Source organism: Gallus gallus, chromosome 2, assembly GCF_016699485.2.
Source record: "Gallus gallus isolate bGalGal1 chromosome 2, bGalGal1.mat.broiler.GRCg7b, whole genome shotgun sequence".
NCBI classification, from domain to species: Eukaryota; Metazoa; Chordata; class Aves; order Galliformes; family Phasianidae; genus Gallus; species Gallus gallus.
In genome coordinates, this window is record NC_052533.1 from 61672363 (window position 1) to 61687651 (window position 15289).

The 15289-nt window shown below is 38.6% G+C and overlaps 1 non-coding gene across 8 annotated transcripts in view; it reads right to left on the reverse strand.

Moving 5' to 3' along the window:
- ATXN1 overlaps positions 1–15289 on the reverse strand; it is a 257493-nt gene that overhangs the window by 168256 nt on the left and 73948 nt on the right. For all 8 annotated transcript variants that reach the window (XR_006937206.1, XR_005855809.2, XR_005855824.2 and 5 more), the window contains one exon: positions 14024–14161. This is a non-coding gene — a transcript (ataxin 1). The remainder of the gene's footprint in view (positions 1–14023; positions 14162–15289) is intronic.

The window sequence follows — 15289 nt, forward strand, 5'->3', positions numbered from 1 at the left end:
CTTTTCCTTTAAGTACTTACTATACTCTACGTAACGTTATATTTCACCAATAAGTGGTAATCATTCAAGTGCCTATCATAAAATGTTCGTTCTAATATACTTAATCTGCATTTCATACCCTCTGCCTCTTACAGTTGGCTCAATTATTTTATTACTCTGTGATTTTACCTTCATGACCTCCAAAACTGCTGCTGCTCTTTTTTTTTTTCCTGTTAGCCCAGACATGGCAGTGCAGGTCAGGCAGCATGAAAGCTGTCAAAAATTTGCTGCCCGATTGGGTTTTTGTTGCTGCTGTTGTTGAAAAATAATTATTGACTGCCTCCGTTCCCTTTTTCACTTTCTTTCCATTCTCTCTGCCTCCTATTTTTCTCCTCTCAGGCTTCAAGCTGAGACCAGGCTCTCTAACATTTTCTAGTTCATTGGAGGTCATTAGCAAACAGCTTCAGAGAAGCCAGGCAGCGTGTTTGCTCTTTTCATGTTGCTGTATTTCCGTTTTTGATGGGACAGAATCTCTTAAGATCTTCTCCTGTACTCTTTTCACATAAGCTCTTTGTTCCTTACGATATAGGAAAGATACACACATACTGTTTCTTGCTTTTGTGGCTGAAAAACAGCACAGCCACAATATCAAAGGTAAAGAACATGCTACTGTATGCAGACACTGGCATATGTCTTTATATCACTGACGCACTCACCCAGATTGGATTCAAGTATATGACCAGGTGCTTTACTGTCTGAGTATACAAGTAAATTATGAGCTGTATGTACAATAAAATACATGTGCAATGCATAATGCCTTAAAAATCTGCCTCACTGTACCTTCTTATAGTTTATTTTCTAAAGTCACCGTGTTCTTATTACAAACTTGTTTTAGATCCTGCCAAATTCTAGAGATTGTCAGACCATTCAAGCCTGCCAAATTTGCCTCCTCCAGCTAGCTCTCTGGAATACAAAACTATCTAAATCTAATAGGTCCTACCCAGAATGTGTTTTGAACTATTAAAATCAACTGCCACCAGCACTTTTTCTTCAAGTGGAATGGCATTCCAATGAATGGCATTCACATTCTGAATGATTAGTAGGGAAAGTCTTGATAAGGTCAGGAAATACAAAGATAAACTGCTAAAGCAGTAGTTTAAGAGACTACTAACAAATAAACAGTATTTTTCAGAGTGACCTATTTTCTGTGGAGGAAACAACCAAAGACCAAAAGATCAATTCAAGATGGAGGGAGCAGAAAAGGGCTCCCAGAGATCCTGCGGAAAGGGTTCGTTTGTGAAAACGAGACGGAAGTGTGGGAGCAGACAAGGAAAAAGAACAGATTAATTAATTCACTCTTTCAATAGAGTTAACAGAATTTGCATATCCATTCCTGTCTCAGAAGCTTTGAAATTCTGTTTTCCTCCAGCTGTTTTTCTTATCATTGTGGCATGCTTTCTCTTCACACATAGGGCCACTTAGCTCTCAGATTCTCTCTTTAACAGACTGCTGGCACCTTTCAGCTGCTCTCAGGCCTTCTCTTTTACATCTCCCAGCTGCCTCTCCTACCCCTCACAACATTTCTGGCCCACTCATCTTGTGTATTTTTTTTAAAATCATTTCCAGCTGCCACATTTGTGCTCGAGATACTTTTCATTCTCTCTCCCTCCCAGAATATGTCACTTTGGAGTGTTTCTGGGGGCTAGTGAGATGACAACAGGTTTCCAAAGCCTCTTCCTGCCCTAATAGGAATTTCATTCAAATCCTCTCAAGATTTTCATGCACCAAACCAAAAAAAAAAAAAAAAAAAAAAAAAAAAAAAAAAAAAAAAAAAAATTGGGGTCTGTTTGTGAATGCTGGGAAGGAGGAGGACATGCTGCTAAAATCCACAAGGTGCTAAAAACACATCAATGCTCAGATAATGAAATCCCACCTCCCGCTGTTTCACACATCTCACGCATCATGCTCTCTGGACTCTAAATAGTGCCCAAGCTCCCACAGTATGTACAAGAGTTCTGAAGTTTAGCAAAAATCCCAGCTTACAGTTTAGAATCTCTTGCCCAGTAGTATCCAGGCTGTTATGTTACTCTTGCAGACTGCAGACTCTGGACTGATGTGGAATAGGCTTTATGTGTTTTTAAGAAACACTGCACTTCAGTACAGATGTGAATCCTTTGACTTTCATAGTCAAGAAAGAAACTTTGTAAATCAATTCCTCTTAACTGTGTAAATGACAGTTTAAACACACACTTGGTGGCTATTCTCACACGCTGTTTTGCACTTTAAGAAATAGGTAATGCTTTCAGTTTATCTTGGTTTTGCAAAATTGTATACCAAACTTACGTGACTATAGGAAAATGTAATTACCATCTAATTAAATTTACTCAAATTTAAATTTCAAAGCTATTAGACTTTCTTTCCTCCAAAACTCTGGAAAAAGCCAAATGAAAATCTGGCTGGGGGAGGTACTTAAATGTTATGGAATCTTAATTGGGCCTTCTACAATCTCCCCTCCAACTATGTCATTTGAATAAACATGCATGAGGGTTCAGGAAAGGACAGTAGTTAAAACAAATAAGTGAACAACAAAACAAACCAAACAAAGACCTTATTTGTATATCACACAGGTTTCTTTCTGATTTACTGAGGATTTACCTGTTTTTTATATTCAGATATCCCAACAGAAGCTTAGATTTACCTACTGGAGCATACTGGGTGAAGCACTTTCTCTGCAACAGGTGCCCACAGTCCAAAGGCAAGTCGGGACAAAATGTGTTGGCATCCAGCACTTGCTTTGAAGTAGGTCACAAACTTGGAAAATCCATTTATAAGCATCACACCAGACTGCAGAAAGGGAATATATTTGGAAGTGCCCAAGGAAGGAACCCTCCTCTGCCACTATGCAGAAAGGCTCCCCTCCTCATCCTTTTCTCTTTCTCTTGCTGAATCTCCCGGCACAGGCAGAGGAGAAAAATGGACTTTGGATCTGCTTGTTCTAAATGGTTAGAAGGAAAAAGAAACAGTCTTCTTAGGTTTTGAAAAATATCAGCAGGAATTTCCAGTTTAAGAGCTGAGTTAGTTACTACAGCAGTTGGGAGAGAAGCAAACATAAAATTGGCAGGGCAAAGTAGAGGAGAGGCTGGAAGAAAGATTTTAAAGAGCATCACAGATATTTGGACACAGCCTAAAATTGTTTTCCTGCCACAGTGGCCTTCTCCATGGTACAGGGAAATAATTTAGAGTTCTCCAGATATTTTCAAAGACCTTTAGATCAGGTCTTGTGATTATGTATTCAGATTAGAGGGTTTTAATAAAGCGTATTAACAAGCACTTTCAAACATGCCTTAGCATGGATGGAGTCAGGACAGCTTTGGGCTCTTCACAACATATATGATTGTTACCCAACCTGAGAACAAAAATACGACGCTCCTTTCCAGCTGGGTTTCTGGTGTTCCCAAAAAACCTTCTTTGACCATTTTGAAAGGATTTACAAGTCAGTTCATGAAACAAAGGAGAATCAAATTCCACAATTAACTAGGAAGTCATCTAGCACACACAGCTCTCCATACCTGCCAAGTACTAATGCTACTCTAAAAAGAACCCTATTATAAGAAATGGTGTTATTTGGATTAGACTAAGCTGAGGTTGCCTAGTTCCAAAGAAACCAAATAGGACTGTGACACAGCACTCTCTGCTTTCCACATGAGATCACCAGATATATTTGACAGTGATAAATGAGAATGGGATTATATATTCAGTGTACAAACTACAGCATCACCTTCTATAACTAGGCTTACATCAAGTTAAAAGGAAAAAATAGGATCAAATGTTTTCCATCTTAAAAAACAAACAAACAAACAAACAAAAAACCCACAAACGCAACAATAGGGTATATGCCCTCTCCTTCCTCCAAATGTATCTTCCCCTTCTTGTCCTCCCCGTACGGCAATCATCACACAAGCACTGTCTGCCAATGCCAACTACTACAATTTTTTGCACTGTATTTTACAAGTGCTGAATACTATGATCTGACACAAAGCAGAAATTGTGTCTAATAGAGAAAATGTAGAGTAATTTCCACAGGCTTGACCTTATTCTAGGAAAATTAGCTTTCTCCCTGGATATACACAAGAGACACATAGATCCTTTGAGTTACTGTTGGAAGGAGCTTCTTTCAGATGCTTGTTAAAAGAGGCAAGGGGGACTGGCTCGTCTATGGTAAAGCTTGCTTCTGAGGACTCTCCATCAAGTTATGTTTGCTTCCATGTAAAGTATAAGTCAGGGCTTGACTAATTTTGCATCTCTGATTAAAACTGAACTAAATCCTGAGGATAGTTCATTGACACTATCATAAAAGCAATACGGCAACACAGTAAGTTATGCATTGTATCAACAGCAATGGTAATCCATTGGTAATTCACAGAACAATCAGTAGTAGCCTAAAAGATATAACCTTAGATTATGATATCCAAAGTCGTCATTAGCAAATAAGCTACTGACACAGCTTGTGTCTAAACAGACCATTTGAAACCACTGGAGGATTACGTTCATGATATATTTCAACTAGTTTCAGAAGAATAAGATGGATTTATTTTGTGAGAATTCCTAGAAATTATCAAAATATGTCAGTTGTAAAAGCTACATCTCCAGTAAATGGTTCAATAAAGAAGGAAAACGTTGTCTCAGAAGAAATGAAAAATTGAAAGACTCTCTTCCAGCACGTTTTTCATTGTTTGAAAGTCTTTTTCTGAAACAAAATAATTACAGCAAAATTCTATAAGTACATAGTCTGTTTAAACGTTCATTCTGGAGCACGAATGAAGTGCACAAAGACCTCCAACGGCTTGAAGAGAAGGACTATTACTTTTGTTCTTACTAATTTTTAAGATTATCTTCCAATAAATCTCTGGTCAGCATCTGTGAGCTGACACAGCAGATACGCACAGTGTTTATATTACATGGATACATATTTCCATGTAGCTTCTGCAAATGAACATTTGTAACTCTCTAAAAGCCACGCACTGTAATTGAAGAACAGATGTCACAGATTTGAATCCCTACCATTGAACACTGAGGTATGAAAGAATGAGAGGAATTAATCAAATATAGTAAATGATTTCACATAGCTGCATATTGAATTTTATCTCAGATATACTATGGAATACCAAACGCATATGCAACACAGTCGTTTTAAGTACAAAACAGAAGCATTTTTTTGCATCATGAGCTTATTCTTCTAACCCACAACTCATTTTAGTGTTGAGACAAAGTTGGTTGTTTACACAGGCACACACTTAGATGAACACAGCTATCTAAAAGCCTTTTCTACATTGACTTTCCCACAACGTTTCTATTGTGTTATAGAATCATAGACTCATCTAAGTTGGAAAATCCTTCAAGATCATCAAATCCAACCATCAACCTGACCTACCAAGTCCCTTCTTTAAACCGTGTCTCTTAGTGCCATGATACATGTGTCTTAAATACGACCAGGGATAGGCACTCAAGCACTTCCCTGAACAGCCCATTGCAAAGCTTGGCCTCCCTCTCCATGAAGTTGCACAGTGTATCAGCTCTTTCTGATGACACTTGCTCGCTGTAGCATGAATATATGTGCATGCATCTGCATGTGGATTAAGAGCCAGACAATGTGTGGAATGTAAAAGATGCACCCATTGTGGAACTAGCATGGGTTTGGTAGTACAAAGGTGAGGACCAAAATGCCTCATAGGACTGTGTAGAAGAGAAGAATTTCAAACAAGCTAAGTGGGACAGATATTATCCTTGTGTAGCCTTCTTTAAGTTTCTCTGATGACATTGTGTGGTGGGTGCTCCTGGGGAAAAAAAAAAACTGCTAGGGAAATACAGACATCTCCTCACATTTTAAGAGGAGCAGACTTTATAAGTTCTTTTCAAAATTCTTGACTGATGAGCAGGAGTTATTGTAGTTTTGCTGGCCATATCTACCTGGCTAGGACAGGGGACCAATAGCAAATGTATTTATTAAATGACTTTTCTTCAGACAAAAAAAAAGCAGCAGGTTATTTACAAGGGAGTAGTCATAGCAGATCTGTAACTTTGAAAGGCAGATTATTCAAAAGTTGTGAAAAAGTTTTAAAAGTTGTTGCATATAAGCAAACAATTTTTAGAAAGTTTTAGTCCTTTATAAAGAATTTCACAGCCTCAGCATCAAGGATCATGCTGTAAAATCCAACGTTCCCTCAATTATTAAGTACAGCACATGTACAAATACGAGCATTATTATGTTATGCATAATTACTATCCTCCCTTGTCTTTTTAGGACAGCACCACAAGTATCCTGGCAGTACGTGCAGCCCACAGAGACAACCAAACGTTTGCTGCTATACACACCCACGGAGCTGGTAATGGCTAATCCCATTTTGGCTTGCACACCACCAGCCAAAATAGCCAGTAGTACCACCAAACTGAAAATACCTCACTGTGTCCTTCTGATAATACCAAAGGACAAGAGTTCCACAAGTTCAGATCTGTTGCCCTTCTGAAACAAATGGAACTTGACTGGAAAAGTATCGTAAGGTAACTGAAAGGACAGTTGTATCGTAAAACTTATTTTGAGCCAGATGAGCCAGCTGCATCATAAAGCAACTGCAGAGCCAAGTAACATATATTCCCCTGCTTTTTTGCCACGGACGTGAACTTTACTCACTACCAATATAGCTACTAATACACAGGTTTGATGGCAAGTTATTTCTTAAAGGCCATAATACATTCTAAATGAATATATTTGTGCTGAGCTGTAACACTGCAGAGCTATCTGAATGCAGAAGCCACAGCACGACACGTGTCACCAGGACTCTCAAGCTCAAGCTATTCTATTAAAACCCAATGCAAAGTTCAACAACTGAGCTTTTGATCCGCAGCATTTGGTCTGTGACTCACACAGGAATTTGACACATTCATCCTTTGCTGCAAGAACCTTGATTGTGGCTTCCTATGTGGTTAATAAAAAGTTAACTGAGTAACATCTTGTACTCAGATCAATCCATTGTTCACCAATGCCTATTAGCGCAACCTCACAGCTCCCACTCACCTCCCACCTTCTGGCATCATATCTGTGTCCAGAACTCTGTGTCTCTGGGGAGCCTTTGTAGGCATGACTGGACAATGACCTGACAGTATTCAATTGTCAGAGAAGCCACTGTCGATTGGCACATGTTTTTGCTGCAGTCACATAAATAAAGTCCTAAATCATTAACATTTCTAGTTTGAGATTGTCTTTTAAAGAATTTACCCAATTGTATGAACACTGGGACAGACACACAGCAGCTGTAAATCAGCAGATCTGTACAACTTTCAGTAATGGTTTAGTGATCCAGAAGGACTGCTAATTTGATCTTGAATACTTAATAGGTAAAAATAATTGTTACAGGTAAGAGTCAACTTCTAAAATATTAAGAAAAAGCATCCACCATGGTATATATTAGCCAATTAATACTATTCAAAGACATAATTCTTGCCCTGAAGAGGTAATACCATCATCTAGAGATAAAGGAAAGTGAGAGAAACTACACTACCGGAGAGATTTAATACAATAAAATCTACAATTTGCAGTCTTATCAACATTAATGCGTATTTATCTCACAAAGAGAAGTATGAAGAGGTTGGAGAGAATGCTCAAATGGCCCAAATTTAATTTTCAGACAAAATCAAAGTCAAAGCAAAAACCCAAAGCCATTCTCAACAGCAAAAATCAACCAATCAACCAACCAATCAATCAATCTATGGTTGTATTTAAAGTAACTAGTTACGGCCTGTCCAGATTCTGTAGCCAAAAAAATGCCACCAAATGTATAGGAAATAAATACCCATGGCAAAAACTCTTTGGTACAGGGAACAATCAGGTAGTAATTATGAGGTGGCAGCAAATGAGGTTGTTTTTTTATCCAAAGCTAATTTAAATCTTTGGAAGATCATTCTCCAATGCATCAAATAAGACCTATTCATCTTTTAACTTCCAGAGAACAAAAGGATAAGAACCATAAAAATGGGAGAGTGAGGTTTGTACAGAACCAAGTCCGGTGAAGAAATCTAGGAAACCTGAATTAAAACTGTAAAAATTTGGAGATATCATAGAGGGAGCCACAGGATGTATTTTAAGCATTTTCAATGCTATGCTTACTTCCACTTTACTGAAATTGGTCTTATTTAGTACGAAACTCCATTCAACATACAAATCACACATATTTTGTGCCTGAAACAACACAAAGCCAAACACTTGGCCAAGTTTCTTAACCCATCTGTGGATAAGACCACAAAGCATTAGCTTATGGAGAAAAGTAGTTGACTTGGCAAGTTTGCATGTGGCATGTTGACCTTCTTTTTTTCAGAAAAGGTCACCATGGAGCTGGGTTCCTGAACTTCCCAGGGTTTCTGCTGCTCTAAAGTTAGAGGTCTTTCACACTGTAGAATCATGACAGCCTAAAGAAACATGAATTAATAAGTCACTTTTTTGGTTCCTACAAAACTTTGTCAGGAGTTCAGGAGCAATAAGGGGTGGTATCAGTCCAGTTACTGGCAATCAACAGCTGTGACCACTGCTGAAAGCCTCAGCACATAAGAACAGCTGCATTTAAGTGAAGGCTAAAGGGTTCTGTGTTTCTGGGAGGAGGTCTGATTGTCTGTTGTCCACTCGGAGCAAAACCCAAGAGTGTGGCTTACAATGCTGTCATGCTGGCTCTCTTGTTACGCTAGTGAAGTTGAAAGCTTTTTCAGTGGAAAAAAACACACACTATACACCTCAGACCACACGGAGCAAGTTCTAAGCCATGACAGATTATAATAGACTGATATACTAAACAAGCACATAGGAATCCTTGAGTTCTACTGCGCTTAAAGCAATGGAACAACAAACTGAAACAGGGTTAACCCTAATACTAAGTTAAAACTTAAATGATGTGTGCAGAGCCTTTCATTTTTTCAGGGTACGGCTTCACACATGGGATGGTCAAACCAGTTTCTGAAGAGACAAAAACTCAGAGTGAAGATTTTAAACAATCAGAGAATAACTCAGACGTAGAGTTGCAGATACTATAAATCATACAATTAGTATTAATTTCAAAGGAGCAAATGTTGCTACACTGTTGAACTTTGCAATAATTATTTCAGACTGAATGATGTTACTTTCTTTTTAAAGTGAATTTATTTTATTTATCTTACATATTTTTATATGTAGCTCCCTGGTTCCATGTTATTAGGTTGCATCAGAAAAAAAAAAGTCTTACATAAGACAGAAGCAACAGCATGAAAGAACTCCTTTGCTGAAATTGAGAAGTTCTAGATTAAAAAAAAAGTCTAGGAGTTTCTGTGATTTTGTCTCACATATTATAGGTTATATATATCACACACAAGACATATACTATGTAATTACTTCATATTATGTATTGTATATATCATGTAGATGGAGGAAAGCTAAAGGAAAATGAAACTGATTCTTTGCTTTAAATAGATGTCCATACCTGTAAAGTATTAGCAAAGAAAAACAGTAAATGAGAAAAAGGAATATGTCCTTATTATTGACCAGATATTTTAATGGTACACTGCAATTCAATATCATAGAATCATAGAATCCTTAGAGTTGGAAGAGACATTTAAAGGCCATCTAGTCCAACTCCCCTGTAATGAACAGGGACATGCACAACTAGATCAGGTTGCCCAGGGCCTGATCCAGCCATGCCTTGAAAGCCTCCAGGGATGGGACATCCACCACATCTCTGGGTAACCTGTTCTTCAGCACCCTCACTGTAAAAGACTTTTCCTTATATCTAACCTAAATCTACCCTCTCTAAGCTTGAAACCATTTCCCCTTGTTCCATCACCACAGACCCTGCTCAAGAGTCTGCCCCCTTCTTTTCTGTAGCTCCCCTTTAGATATCAGAGACCATCCTCTGGTCACTTGGGAGCCTTCTCTTCTCCAGGCTAAACAGCTCCAGCTCTCTCAACCTGTCCTCATAGGAGTGGTGTTACATCCCTCGGATCTTTTCTGTGGCCCTCCTCTGGACATGCTCCAACCGGTCCATGTCTTTCCTGTACTGAGGACTCCACATCTGGACTCAGTACTACTCCAGGTGAGGCCTCACCAGTGCAGAGTAGAGGGGCAGGATCACCTCCCTTGACCTACTGGCCACAATTCTTTTAATGTAGCCCAGGGTACGATTGGCTTTCTGAGTTGTGAGGGCACACTGCTGGCTCATGTCCAGCTTCCCATTCACCAGTACCCTCAGGTCCATTATGGCAGGGCTGTACTCAATCCTCTCATCCTGCAGATTGCATTAGTAGTGGATGGGTAGTGGTACCTCGACCCAGGTGTAAGACCTTGCACTTGGATTTGTTGAACCTCATGAGGTTCACCTGAGCCCATTGCTCAAGCCTGTCTAGGTCCCTCTGGATGTCATTCCATCCCTCTGGTGTGTAGACTGCACCCCACACCGTGGTATCACACACAAACTTGCTGAATGTGCACTTGACCCCCCTGTCAGTGTCACTGATGAAGATATTAACATCAATATGGATAACAACAACAGAGATGAAACTATTATGACTACTGGTATTGGAATTCCTCAGACAAAATAGATTGCTTTTGTATATACATGGCAAACCAGTCTTACTACTATACTGGCGCATTTGTTCTTATCATCCTACACATGATCACACCTCTCCAGCTAGTCTGAAGTCCATCTATACTGTGTAAGGGGAGCCAGAAGCACACTCCTAACATCCAGAGATTTTTAAAAATGAAAAAAGAAAAGAAAAAAAAGTGAGAATGTGATTGCTTTTCAGCCAAGTATAAAAACCAGACAGAACCCAGTGCTGCTGTGTAGAAACTGAGTAATCATGCCCTGCCTTCCCTGGAGCATGGAAGGTGAAATCCACAGGCAGTGAATGAGGTTGCAGGGCAAGATGCACACACACACACCCACGCAGCATCTGCTACTGCTATTGCAGTCAGTAGACCCAGTATCTGAAGGAGGTGAACAACGTTCTTTGGAGGTGAGCTGATTCAGCTGCACAAAGGCTTCAGGAGGTTTGCACTGACATTTTTGCTAATTATTTGTTGAATTACAGCTATCTCTGATTAAATAAAAGTAGCGGCTTGGTTGACTTCAGCTGAAACAGGAGTAGACCCATAAGAACTGCCACCTGCTCTTTCCAATCAATGGGTAAACTTGCATTGACTTCAATCATCCTGTAACAAATAGACCTCTAAGCGTGGGGCTCTCCCATAAACAAAACCGGACTAAAATCAGCAGGTGTTTTGCTCAGAAAGGTTCCTCTATGAACTTCCAATTTCTAAAAACAGCTCCAAGATAAATAAAAATGAATCAGCACTGGTGATCTTCTGTGTAGGGAAATACATTCTTGTAAGAGACCTGAACAGCTCTGAGGATCTGAGCTTTCATTCATTTTCCTCTTCCTCAAAAATACACACGAAGCTAATTGTTCTAATGCTCATGTTTGTTAGCATCCAGCCAGCAGTCAGATATCTGGCAAGGTGACTATGAGTCTAAGTTTTGTTTGTACTCTTCATAAAACCAATATTTGTATTTCAGAAAACAAAGAAATTAAAATGGTAGTGATTAGTGTCCTAGAACTGACACCCACCAGGAAAGTGACAAGTTAAATTACTAGTGATAGCAAGCAAATAATAGGCTGGTCTGTTTTTATTAATTTAATGGCCAATGACGACACAAGACATACAACCTTTTGGCTGAGGACACGTACCAGCCAAATAAATAAAAATGAGGACAACCAATGAAGAAATCAATCTTGAACAAACTCCATGTATGGCGCATCAGGTTCTCCACCAAGTTTGTTCGGTAACATTGAAAACCAAAAAGATGTATAGAAGACCTGCTATGAATACAGTGAAGATTCCTAGGAAAACTACACTACAAAATTATTTCTTTTTTTTTTTTAAGTTATCACATTAACATTGGTGATGAATTATTGATGTTGATAGATGACTCAGAAAGAAGGGATTATATGGGTTGCTCACCAGAACGACTGATGGACATCAGCCTGATGTTCCAAGAATGTTAATGTAGGAGTCCTCTTTTGTTTCTCCGCAAGATTTCACTCCATTGTTTCCCTAATGTATTTTGTTTTCCTTTTGTTAAGTGCTATACAAAGGAACTTGCAGCAATTCATTCCCTGCTGCTGGTGTAATGCAACTCCTGAGGTCCCCCAATATAGCCCATAACTTTGCTTATTACTAAGGTATGTACACAGGAGGTCACAGAAGCCAGACAAAACCCTTGCACAAGCTGGTAATTTGGCTGATTATTACAGGCTGAATGAAGCTGATGGCTGGAAGAGACTGACATTTCTGAATTGGTCAGCTCAGATACAAGCAACAATCTTTTATATAATGTGGGACTGATATGCACCTTTAATACTGGTTTGACTTTGCAAGGAATACATTCTTCAAGTGCACAACTTGTACTTGTTTTGGTTATTACCTTTTAATGTTTTACAAGCACCACATGGCTTTGAAACAATGCTTTGTAAGAGCTGCAGTAACTGAATCTACCTTATATGCAGAAAATTAGTTGGAGTTGTTCATAACAAATGTGTAAATCCAATGAAAGATCTTAAAAGTGTTTGTGGACCACAAATTCACTATGAAGACACTTCCAGAGTATTTCCTTTCCATCTAAAACATTTATGTTTTAATCTGATAAGATATATAGGATTTGGGATTTAAAAAAAAATTATGAAAAAATCAATCAATACTTGATTGATTCACAAATATTATAGACTGCATGTTATTAACTATTGAATTTATATTGTATTCTAAGCAGTTCTGTTTCCTTCAAAACATACATACATTGCCAGCCAACTTATCTGACATCTAAACACCAAATTGTCACCACACTTCTCCCATGCTCCTTGTTAATACTCTGTGATAAGTCAGAGCCAGATCTTTGTTACATTAGTGGAAATCTATATAGAACCAACAGTTTCGTTTCAGAGATGCAGATATAACTGAACCAGAATCTAAGCTGATGTTCTTACTTATAGCAGCACTCTATTTATTTTTAACGCTCATGGCCTAATTCATAAATCAGCTTTGCAGTGTTGTATTCCTTTTTTTTCCTTTATGAAGATACAAGAGTGGCACGTTTGATGAGGGATTAAAAGAGATCTCCAAGATGAATTATTCAGCAGAGCAAACAATATTCTCTAAAGAAAATGATAGCTTCTAGAAATATGGTACAGTATGTACGTAGCCCATGTAAATACAGGAAAGCAGGAAAATAAGAATTAAATAAATGATTCATTTTGAAATAAAACATTTTTTTCTGGTACTTGAATCATTGATCTATATTTATTCAAGTAAAACATCAAGGTGAAAATTTAGGGTGAAAGCTCATCAGCTGGTGGCAAAACACACACTGATCTGAGGAGGACCAGGATTTCACCCCAGCAGAGCAAAATACTTGTAATTCTTTCTAAACCATTTTAGGCATCAAACAAATACATTTTTTTTACTTTTGTTTGCTCCTCCTTCCTTTTTGGGGAAAAAATAAATAAATAAAAGGTAGAGTGGAAGATAATCTGGCTACTGGAAGATCAGCTGGCTAAAAAGGCAGAATCGTTTTCTGGTTTTATATTTGTTCTTCTGTTTTCATAGAAGGACTTAATACCCAGATGATGGTAATTCAGAAAGCCAGGGAAAAAAGCAAGCCATTATGCAAAGTATCTCAGCTAAGGTCTATAAAAGGAAAACCACTTTTTCGCTTAACAGAAGAAACTCTTCTACCTCAGCTGAATGAGAAATCATGTGTTGATAGGGATATATAATGGGGCTGGTCTCAAAAAGCTCTCAGAGTACTGAAAAAACGTTTTCTCTTCATTTGCCATGGAGATGAAAAGTAGGGTAAATGATTCTGCCAGGCTCTGTGCTGCTGTGCTTGACTGTGCTGCCTAACCTAGGCAGTCGTCATTTGTAAAATAGTAATTTAGGCCAACAAAACTATATGTTAATGTAAACAACGTACTGTACCTGGGGATCCATACCAGCAGTTTCATTTTGCAGCAGGATGTAAAACTGAGATATCCTCAGTCTTGAAGTCCATAGCTGAGAGAGAGATTGAAGGAGCAGAAGAAAATTCACACCGCGGTCACCCTCGGCATTCCAGTGCTGTATGAAAAAGCATAAATCACCTCAGTACCTTTCCAGATTAAGTCAAAGACTTCAGATGCTGACATTCAAAACTTTTCCACTCATTTCTATGTTAGGGTTAGCAAGAGTGCTCACAGAAGACTTATGTCAATAGCTAAATGTTTTCTTACAGGACAAGCCCAATCACACTGACCATGGCAAGGCAAAGGCCTTCATTCTCTGCCTGAATTAACTGTTCTAATGGGGACTGAGTGCCTATCTTGCTTTCCCCCACTTCACAGAATCACAGAATCATAGAATGGCTTGGGTTGGAAGGGATCTTTAAGATCATCTAGTTCCAACACCCTGCTAGACCAGGTTGCTCAAAGCCCCATCCAGCTTGGCCTTGAATGCTTCCAGGGAGGGGGCATCAACAGCCTTTCTGGGCATCCTGTTCCTGTATCTCACTGCCCTCACAGTAAAGATTTTCATCCTAATATCTAGTCTAAATCTACCCTCTTCCAGTTTAAAAACAGAATAATAGAACAGTTTGGGTTGGAAAGGACTTCTCGCTCTTCCAAGGCAGAGGAACTTGGAGGTGGACAAAACCAGTTAGGTACACTGTTGGCAGAAAGGGGTAGCAAAAGTCACCTAGCACCAAATTTACTACAGTTTATTTGAGATAAAGAACATAGGAATTTTGTCATGGAGGGGGTTTATCTGAAATCTCTTACTCACAGCTCTCTGAGTAAGGGCACAGTCTAGTTAAGAGCTTGAAACAACACTAAGTATGGGTCTGCCAGAATACACATTTGGTTATCTACTCATGTTGCTATATTTCCTATGAAGTGTACTGTCTACAAAAAGTAAATAACCAAGTTATCGATTCATATGATTTTGCCATAAAATTTTGCACATCTTGGCGTTTTCCTTAAACTGCCATTTCCTAGAATCTAGTGATTTAACATAATGAAGACAAAGAAAAATTATAGTCCAGCAGGTTGTATGGTAAATCTTGAATCCACGACTTAGGTATTCCCTCAAATCTCAGAAAAAGCAACAACAAGAATCTCAAATATACTCAAAAAATCATATTTTGCCCATGTCTGGATTTTTCAGTACTTTTACTGCACTGACTGTCTGGGCTTTCTCATGCAAGAATATTAA